This window comes from Rutidosis leptorrhynchoides, chromosome 7 (genome assembly GCF_046630445.1).
Source record: "Rutidosis leptorrhynchoides isolate AG116_Rl617_1_P2 chromosome 7, CSIRO_AGI_Rlap_v1, whole genome shotgun sequence".
Lineage (NCBI taxonomy): Eukaryota > Viridiplantae > Streptophyta > Magnoliopsida > Asterales > Asteraceae > Rutidosis > Rutidosis leptorrhynchoides.
The window spans coordinates 109,065,464-109,076,686 of NC_092339.1; the positions used below are offsets into that span (position 1 = coordinate 109,065,464).

An 11,223-nucleotide genomic window follows, 5' to 3' on the forward strand; every position below is an offset into this window, starting at 1 on the left:
CTGTGCCCATTATCCGAAATAACACAGAAACAATTAATATATAACCCGTATTAATAAAAGTCTTCTCCTTCTCCTTCTTCAAAATCCATACTGAATCGACCAATTTTTGAAATTAAATACTCAATGAGTTAACACTTGGTTTTAAGATTTATAAATTATATGAAAACGTTTAAAGATTAATCCAGTTAATTTAAAACAGAAAAAGAAAAGAAAAGAAAAAAAAAATTGTTGATGAGTCTGTGAAGAACACGAACTCATCTCAAATCCATTTTCGAAATTAAGGCTGTTTTAGACAAAGTTTACAAAATGAAAAAGATACCAAATCATTCCTAGAAACGTTCCATTCCATTCATTGAACCTAAATCTTAACAGAAAACACGAATTTGATCATGAACAAAACTTTGACTTTTAAATTTATAAACTTTGACTTCAAAATTCTACCTTGATACAAAGAATTGAGATAAGATATTTTGCAGATAGTTTAAGCTAAATAATTCTAACATGATTGCATTTGTACATTTTGAAAAAAAAATTGAATTCGAGTTTTAGACCAAATATTGGACAAACAGAGCAGGTAACTGCGTTTATCCACAATTTTTATTTAATTCGATGGTTTGGGGCTGTATAAATTGATAGTTGATATTGAGGATGTTGTGTTGATCGAGTGTGGTAATATCTCAGTGAAATCCTTGTTTTATATCAATTCAATTTGACCAAAATAATTAATCAGAGAATAAATAAAAAAAATAAAAAAAATGGAGAAGATCACGACGTGTAACTGAAATTGACACATCCTGTAGGTGATTGGTACGATATTAGGTATATAAACAAAATTAACTACTGGTTGATTGGTACATGATTCCTAATCTGATCCTAAATCTATATAATCGATTTTATATAAAAGATATATTAATAATTAATAATTACACTTATATTAATACTAATAAAAATTCTAATAATAATAATAATAATATTAATATTAATAACAATAATATTATTATTATCAAATAATACTAAAAATGATATTAAATATAATTTATAATAATAATATCAATCATGATAATACTAATAATAATAATAATAATAATAATAATAATAATAATAATAATAATAATAATAATAATAATAATAATAATAATAATAATAATAATAATAATAATAATAATAATAATAAAATGATAATAATAATAACATTAATAATAATACAACATTAATAATATAGATATTATTAATTAATAATAATATTAACAATAAAAATCTAATAATTTACACATATTCAGTTTCATATTTATATCATACTATTATTAATACTGATATTAATACAACAACTGTATTTTATCTTGTAGTTACATTTATTTATATATGTATACATTCTATATAGTACTAATTATGTATAGATATCACATATCTATTCTCACTACTATATATGTAATTATGTTTTTAAATATCATATTTATTACGTAGATAAATATGTTAATTATATATATTGGAACAATTAAACTCAAAGTATAACATTATAAATTTTAATACCTTGTTGTCGTTGACAATTAATGTTCGAAATTATTTATCTTCAATATACTTTATATATCCAGATTAACAAGTTTTTCTTATTTGAAGTTATTTTCCATAATAACTAAATCACATAGTAGTTCATTATTATATTTAATTTATTATATATAATTATTTACATGTATAGTTATTTATATATACATTTATATTCTCAATTATAAGTTCGTGAATCGTCGGGTAATAGTCAAAGGTCAATTGATTATATAAACATAGTTCCAACATTTTCGAGACTCATCATTACAGACTTTGCTTATCGTGTCGAAATTATATAAAGATTGAGTTTAAATATGGTCGGAAATTCCCGGGTCGTCACTTAACGGGGCGCGCCTGTTACATTGTGATGGTGAATTTTTCGGGAAGGGTCAAGGAGTCAGGGGTCGGGTCGATGGGTTCATTGTGGAGAGATTTTTCGGGAGATCTGGGTGATCGGATCTGAGTTCTTCTTCCCCACTACAAAATTCGGAGGTTCATTAGCCGTTGGATCGCCTTAAAAATTTTAATGTAGGTGCTAGATAGGTAGGTCTAAACCATATAAAAATTTGGTAGCGATCGGACCGTTCAAGTTGGAGTTATGTTTTTTTCGAAGTTGACAGTCGTCATGGAAAACCTTTCGGGGTTTGTTTGCGTAGCTGTGAGAGACTCGCGAGTTCGTTTACCGTTGGATCGATTCATATTTAAACTAGTGATATAACACACATATTTAGTTGTGATAAAAATTTGGTGATGATAGACCGTTGAATTTTGAGATACGATTTCTCCATTTTGGGCAGTTTCGAGATGATTTTTCGGGTATGATGACGCAAGTGCGAGACGATTTTGTCTCAAAAACTTCGCGCGATATGGGATGTATTTTTCAGGGATGTTGGTGTATTGCGGGAGCTCAGGATAGTGGTTTTATCTCGGGTTTAGAGCGGATGGGTAACGAACAAGACGCATCGGGTTGAAAATCGACACTGGGAATTATCAGTGAAGTTTGGTGCTTGTGGGGTTTGAAATGGGTTGACCAAATAATTGGTCAGGTGTTTCAAGATACTTGGAATATGCATTTGAACTCGAGCTTTCTAGGATTGTTGGGGATGTTAGAAACTCAGTATGAGTTTGGTAACCAACGGAAGTTATCGAGCTAGTGGGAGTTAAACGATTAGTGGGGGTTGTGGAGATAGTTGTGCGATGTAATTCTCAAATGTTCTTCATTCTAGTGCGTTTATTCCGGATAACACAAGGGATTCGAATACTTGTTTTACTCTCTATTGGCAAAGAAATTTGCGACGGACCGGTGGTTTGAACCAAGTTTCTTCTCGAGTAGCCGTAGTTTAAATCTTGACAAAATTACACGAGGGGTCCCTGTAACAAGTGGAGTCCAAAAGAATTTTTTCACCTTGAGAGGTCACTGTGGTTTGCAATAGTTACACGGGGGTCCAATGGTCTAACGTATGTCAACTTTTAACGTTTTTGGGCCTCACATGCTTAGCACGTGAGGGTGTTTTTGGTATTTTCTGAACAAAAAAGCAGAATAAATATATATCTATAATCTATATAACCATCTCTCTCTCAGTTGAATTTCATATACATGTTTCATCCACTTCATCTCATCCATACACAGATTCAAAATACATATCCTAAAATATCAATCAATTATATTTCATCGATCTCACTGGAGTTTCTCACGCACCACCGTCGGAGTACAATAGTTGAATGAAGCCGCCACCGTTGGAGTTGCAGGTGGTGGTGGGTTTTGGCTATTGCAGGTGGTGGTGATGGTGGTGGTGGTGGTGATGGGTTTTAGCTGTGCAACTTTATAATGATGACGGGGTTTTTTGAACTTTTCAAGATGATTATGGTTGACTTACAACCATAAAATGAATCCCTTAAAACATCAAAAAACAAATTCTAACTAAAATCTCCACTTGATCAATTACTAAGCAAAACAAAATTCAACTACCTAACAATACGTTACAACATATACGGATCAAATTTATTCCCAAGATTCAATCCCTTAAAACTATTCTTAAAACCCAAACCTAGAGAAAAAGAACAATAATCACATTCAGTAACTGTTACAATTACAGCATATACTGACCAAATTTGATCCCCAAAATTCAATCCCTTAAAACTCTTCTTAAAATCAATGAAGAACAATAAGCACACTTAATATCCTAAATCTTATAAAATCAAAAAATACTTTTCAATATTCGAACTTTACTCTTCAAAATTTTAATCGAAATATGAACACGCGTCTCAACAAAATCGATTTTAACACCATCGCAATAAATTCGGTTAGAACAAATTCAACTCAACTTGGTTTGAATACCAATCGCAACAAAATCAACTCGGTTCACCTGGATTCGCCTGTCAAGTTGTAGATCTGGATGGGCCGTCGAGTTATAGATCTGGTCGGAGAAGACGATCGTTCGCCGGGAAAAACCTTTAATTAATCGTTCTTTGCATCCCCTAAAATGCCTCGAAGAACAAAAATGGCTTTTCTGTTTGTTTTTTGCACTACTCTTTAAAAAGCTTGGGCTTGTGGTTTTTAACAACTCTCACCATGATTAAAAAGGAAAAAATAAATATAAAAATGTCAATTCGTAAACAACTTTTTGAGGAAGGTGTCTTGGTAAATGAAAAGAGAAGAAGAAAGTAATCAGATAGGAGTGTTTGGGGGAGAAGGTAATTTAATGGATAAGTGAAAAGATGTGAGGGTTAAATTAAAAATGACAAAACTACTCTGCCATGTGAGGCTCAAAAACGTTAAGAGTTGACAAGCGTTAGACCGTTGGACCCCCCGTGTAACTATTGCAAATCACAGTGACCTCCAAGGTGAAAAAATTATTTTGGACTCCACTTGTTATTCCGAACATACCACAGGGACCCCCCCCCCCCCCCCCCCCCCCCGTCCGTGTAATTTTGTCTTAAATCTTACGCATATAGTGGGAGCATGCTTAGGGTGAGAAGATGGGGTTTGTGAAATTCATAGCGTTATGAGGAGGTCAGTGTACCGGCGTGAAAGCGGGAAGTTGTAAATGGTGGTAGAATTCAAGGTGGTAATGGCGTTCTCACCGGGTGCTTTGATGAAGAGTCTACAAAGCCGCCTGTTAGGATATTTTGATTTCTGGAAAGGAAATTTCATGTATAGACGGTAAATTTGTACGGGTGTTCGTTGTCATGTCGGTGACAAGATTGGACATGTCTAGAGTGACTAGTGAGGAGGTTTGTCTCATGTTAAATTATGTAATTGAAGTCTTGCACATTTCAATGGTGGCGAAAGAAACGGAGATGGCCCAAGCTAGTTACTAAGAGTTTGGATTATCACTCAGCGGTGTTTGGTGTCGAAAGACTTCTTTCCATTGTAAGATAGCGTTGAGAATGCGGCGTGATTCAGGTGTTTCATCCGGCGGTATCAAAAGGAGTTGTTAATTGGCTAATCTGGGGTTGTTGTGGGTTGTACAAACATAGTTGGCATGTGTGACGGATTTTTTTTGTTGAAGATTGGTATGATGTTTGTTTAAAGTCTCCCACTTAAGGAGATTCTTTTAGTGTGAAAAAGATTTAAACAAGTCATAAGTGGTTCTGGAGCTTGATTTCGCGATAGGGAGGTTCTAGCTCGCGGCCGCGAGCATGAAGGTAGGAAAAGAGATAGCATGATTACCACATGTGAACATGTGAATATTCACTAATATTGTGAACATGTGAATATTCACTAATATTGTGGAAAAGAGATAGCATGATTACCACATGTGAACATGTGAATATCCAAATATTTTTTTCAAAGTTGTTCTAGTATCGTTAGTATTGTGGATAATTAAAGGTAATCACATAATATAACATGATTACCACATGTGAACATGTGAATATTCACTAATATAATTTGGTTAGCGTGTGTGTTGACTTAATCATAGAATAATACTTGATATTATCATATCGTATTATTTTATTAAAATTTATTTCTATAGAATATAATTTTTATAAGATTGAGAGATGTCACCAAGTTTGGTAAGTGTCATACATCAAAGTACATTTTCTATAAGTAAGAAATATGAGGTAATATCATTTCTTGAAATTTATTTCAAAGCTAATTTTAAGTAGTTAATTTTTCTAATATATTCAATAAATACATCTTAAAAAAATACGGAGTAATATAAACTTGAATCTATGGGAAAAATATACTGTACTAAATTCTGTAAACGTCTATCACAAAACAAAACTTCATAAATAAGTTTTGAGCTTTATGTCTCTGTCTACATATCAAGATGTGGTTTTCTATAGTTGTATGAAATCAATCAAATACGATAAAGTTATAGAAATCTTTAATCATGTCAACAATAGTAAACTATTTGAAACTAACATAGCAAATTTAGAGCTTGAGAACATGATTTGAAACTAGAGATTGGAGAGTCCTTTTTATAATCTACACTTAACCAATGTGGGACTGGGAACACTAATGACGTTTTGGCTCCCTACTTAACAGTAAGTACGGACTCTAATTCTATTATTTTTATAGGTTTAAATTAAACATGTTCCCTAAACTTCCTAGTGGTATCAGTAAAATAAATACGTTGAAAAAATGACTGCCAGTATTTGAACAAAATCTAGCGGTAACACGTCTAGTCGTCGTGATCATGTTTAAACTGGAAGGTAAACATCTTGTGGTGGCGAGGTTAAAGTCCGAAGTAAGTAACCGAATACACATGTTAGGCAACGTACATCTGAGTATTAAAAATACACAAGACTCATATCTTCTGTATGATCGACCGACCCGATGAAGCAATCCTATTATCTATACAGTGCAACACCATTATGTGTTGCATTTCATGTATCAAACGCTACTCTCATTTTCAAAGGTGAAATGCCTTTCATAATTCGCTCAGAGAGAAATCGAATAAACATGGCAACACAATTAACTATAGCTCCTTTGAAACACTTGCTGAACATATTTGGACATCCGTGGGCTGTAGGCTGCAAGGTAATCATGAAGCCAACTTATACATCTTAATCGATGTGCGGGCTCGCCTTCCACCTGGATAGCAGTAAGATTCAGTCAGAGCCCAGTTGATACGTTGCAAGTAAAAGATAGATAACGACTACTTACAAAATCAGCATTCGGCTAGTTAGAACGATGTTCTGCTACCTTGCAAACATAGATCTGGATGTCCAAATCTTAAACAGACTGAAAGTGACTTGCCAACGTAGATCTTAATGGATAAAGGAACATTATGTACCAACTTAAATATCATGATACACTTCGAAAACTATATAAAACATTTGAAGCTTAAAATTGGAGGGGTGAGCCAAGCCAAAGCAATAGTGCAATGCTAAGGCGACTCGTAAAGACCCCAATAGCGAGCTATTGTGGTGAGCCTTTCCCCATAAAAAATAAGATTAATATCGAGTGAACCGATAGTTCACATATCAGATATTAAACTGATAAGAACAGATACTACACTTGATCTTAGCCAAAAGGCCGAGAAAGGTATGATTTGTAAATTGCCTGGGCTCTGTTTATATAGGCATGTACCTCCTCTTTGTATTTAACACTCAGCCAATGTGGGACTGGGAACACCAATGCAAGTTTGGTTTCCAACTTAACATAACTACAGACTCTGATATACGAGTAATTATAATTATAATTGTCATTATCATAGAATTCATCATTTTTTACATTTTCACCGGAACAAAATGTAAATTGTTTTTTATAATTATTACTCTAATAATGTGATCAATTTCTTGATATGACCTATTCGAGATGGCCACTATCTCCAACAGAATTTTGAGAGAGAGAACAGAATTCATGAGTGTACACTTCCATTGAACTACTCTTTTCTTGAACCCACAACATATAACAACCAGATAATGTTTCTGTTCTCACTACCCTTTTAAATTGTTTACTTGAAATAGACTCTACATCATTATTTTGGATACCTTGTAGTACCACAGATTTCCCTTCTACTTCAAAACACATAGTCTTTTTCTTATAATTGGTAGTGACATCTTCTAACCCCTCCATCCAAGACATTCCTAATATTGCATCAGCCCCATGTAGGTCAATGACAAAAAAATCAGTCTTGAATGTGTAATCTTGAATACTAATAGAAACATCTAAACACTTTCCCACACACTGCAGATATTAACCATTACCAACCATAACTTGAAACTGATCTGAAACATGTAATGGTAAATTCAAGTACCTTAACATCCTTTCTTGAATGTAATTGTGACTGCTGCCACTGTCAACCATGAATTGAATCCGTTTACCAGCCATAATGCCCTCCATTCTTAATGCTCTAGGGTTAGTTTATCCCCATAAAGCATGTAAGCTAATTGCAGGCTAATCCAACAGGCTACCATTAGTAGCTTCGTCACCACTTAGTCTATTTTCTTCATCAGAACACTCATCATCTAGTTCCAACAAATGGACATGAGATCTGTTAGGACACTTATGATGTCTGTTATACTTTTCATTGCAGTAAAAGCATTCTCCCTTAGCATCCTTTTGAGCTTTCCCTGCATCTGACAAATGCTTAACCATTCTTGACATTCTTGCAGGTTGTGGTCTATTTGCACCTGTGACGGTCGCTCCAAATCCATATGGACAATACGTCATTCATTGATTTCATTGCGAGGTATTTGACCTCTATATGATACGTTTTGTAAACATTGCATTCTTTTGAAAAGGCACACCATAAATGAATATTTAAATCAAAGGTTTTCGACATCTGATGATTTCTACATATAGACAATCATCGTAAATAATAGTTTACAATAGTACTTCCGTTGACAATGCAGTCAAAATAAGATACATGGTGATAATTTGGTGAATGCAACGTTTCCTTGAAAAATATGTCATGTAAGACTCCATGCACATAGCTTGTCTAACATATAAGCAACAGCGGAAGACTTCTAGGAAACCTGAGAATAAACATGCTAACAAGTGTCAACACAAAGGTTGGTGAGTTCATAGTTTTAATATTTCGCATAATCTGTGTATAAAGGTGGATCACAATATTTAAGTTGTTTCATCCAGAAACGTTTATCAAAATATTCTACAAGATTGAGCACCCTGGTAACTAAACTTAACGTATATATAATTTGTACCCTTTGTATAATCATCATAATAATACACGTAAACCAACGTGTATGCTTCTCAAATAGCATACGTTCGTTAAAAGGCTAGTGCTCTAGCTCGGACGGGGATATCAAGCCCTATGGATCCATATACTACTACTCGCGCCCACCAGTTCTTATAACTAGCAGTTACTAGTTACCAAAGCTAAGGGATTTTCGGTTCAAACTCAGTGTAGAATTTAGTATGTACTTGTATCCATTGCGTTTAAAATAAAGTGCATGTATTCTCAGCCCAAAAATATAGAGTAAAAGGGATCATATGAAACTCACTTTAGCATATAAAGTCGTTCACCAAAATGTGACCGAAACTCGGATTACCAAATAACCGTAGATCTCAACCTAGAGAACATATGTTGGTCAATAAATGTTTATCAAGCTAGCTCAGGTCATAGTGTATCACAATCCTAATACTCGAGATCGACATACAAAAGTTATCCAAAGTCGTTTCAAAAAGTCAATTTTGACAATAGTTCAACAAAACGAGACGTACCTTATTTAAGGATTCATTTACTCGGTTGATAATATTCAAAAATCCAATTTATCAATCTTACAAACAGGTTGTTTAAATACTAATTGCAGATTCAAAATCAATTCCAATTAACGTCAATTATAATTCAGTTGACCATAACTTTTGACTCCTTCATCGAAATTACGCGATTTCTAAATGAAAAGTTATTGATTTTTCGCCAGCTTTCCAAAAACATGTATATCATATACCTTTTACCGGTAATATATGTATTTAATTTGTGATTCATTATAAACTGTTTAACGACGAAATTTAGCATACAAGCTTGTATAAATATATATATACTCGAGCACTAGACATGGATACACTATTAGTATATAAAAGATAAAATATAAATGCTTACGTATCAATATTTTGATTCAATATTTCAGAAAAGTACGTAGACGTAACGGAGATGATAAACACTAGGTTTGATTCATAAATATACCCCCGAACATTACCCATAATTTCCTTAGCTCTATCCCGCTCGAAAACCCATTTTGAAGGTGACACGCTCATAACCTCGTCGTAGTATTTTATGTATAATACTAATTAATAATACTAATAATAATAAGATTAATAATAATATTAATCTTAATAATAATAATAATAATAATAATAATAATAATAATAATAATAATAATAATAATAATAATAATAATAATAATAATAATAATATAAATATATAAATAATATAAATAAATACTTACGGAGTAATATTAAGATTGTGAGAAATTTAGAACTGAAATTGTGCAATTTATAGAACCTTTACTGAAAAAGCACCCCATGCGATCGCATGAGATTTGTGCTTCAAGGCCATGCGATCGCATGGCCCTCTGATCCAGCTCACAAACTTTTGTTTTCTTGTTTGTCGACATATTATTTAAATATATATATAATATATTTAATTTATATAATTAATTATATATTATATTAAATTCATGTGCATTGTTGACTTGTAATTTTCGTTCAGATGACTCGTACGTTGTTACTCGACTTATGTCCCGGTTTCGGTTTCTCGAACGCATTTTCGTACACTTAGAAAACTTGCATTTTACGTTTCGTGACACGTACCTTTGTCAAAATATAGCCTTAAATTATCCATAAACTATATCACTCAAAGTATATCTTAATCTTTCGAGTGTTTTGGTCATTTACTTCTATAAATCATTGTCTCGTTATTTATTAATATAATAGTATTTATAAAACGTTTCATAACCAAGTTAATATCTATTCTCAATATTTGTAAACACGTTTTAAAATATACGTCGTAAGTTATTCATACAATTAATATTCCAACTTAACATATATATTCAAATAAATATTTAGACCAATAAGTTTAATGTACGGTATCAAATAATTAATACATTGTTACGTTTTCAAGTTATAGTATATATATATATATATATGTATCTATATACATATAATTGTTCGCGAATTGACAAGAACAACCGAAAGGTATTTGAATATATGAAAGTAGTTCAAAAATTTTGAGATTCAGTTTTACAGACTTTGCTTATCGTGTCAGAAATGTTAATCATACAAATATTAAGTTTAAATTTGGTCAGAAATTTCTGGGTCATCACAGTACCTTCCCGTTAAAAAAATTTCGTCCCGAAATTTGAGTGAGGTCGCATGGCTAACAATAAAAATGTTTTCATGATGAATATGAGTTGATAAATAGAATTTTTATCACCGTTGAATAATATGAATAAAACACTCTAATTACTCGAAGCGTATGAGAGAAGTTATCGTAAAAGAGTGAAATGAGGAAATAGAGATTCGTTTTTAACTCTTGACGTAGTAACGATTGATTTTCGGAATTTAAGGAATATAAAATCTTCATAATCTATATAAGATTTGATTCGTCAGAATTTGCGGAAATTAGGATTTTCTTTGATTAAATGTGTAATCTGCCTCGATTGCTATGTCTGATATTTCGCTATAAATTGACCTCTTCCGTTTCATTTATTTTCACCACTCCGATAATCTTCTTTCTTATTTCATACATCCCAATAGATTGTGAAAAT

At 32.5% G+C, this 11,223-nt stretch overlaps 1 non-coding gene across 1 annotated transcript; it reads right to left on the reverse strand.

Moving 5' to 3' along the window:
* Nucleotides 1-6,844: 6,844 nt before the first annotated feature.
* Nucleotides 6,845-7,040, reverse strand: LOC139860791 (U2 spliceosomal RNA). The gene has a single exon (XR_011763409.1). It is a non-coding gene; the product is annotated as a U2 spliceosomal RNA (small nuclear RNA).
* Nucleotides 7,041-11,223: the final 4,183 nt, after the last annotated feature.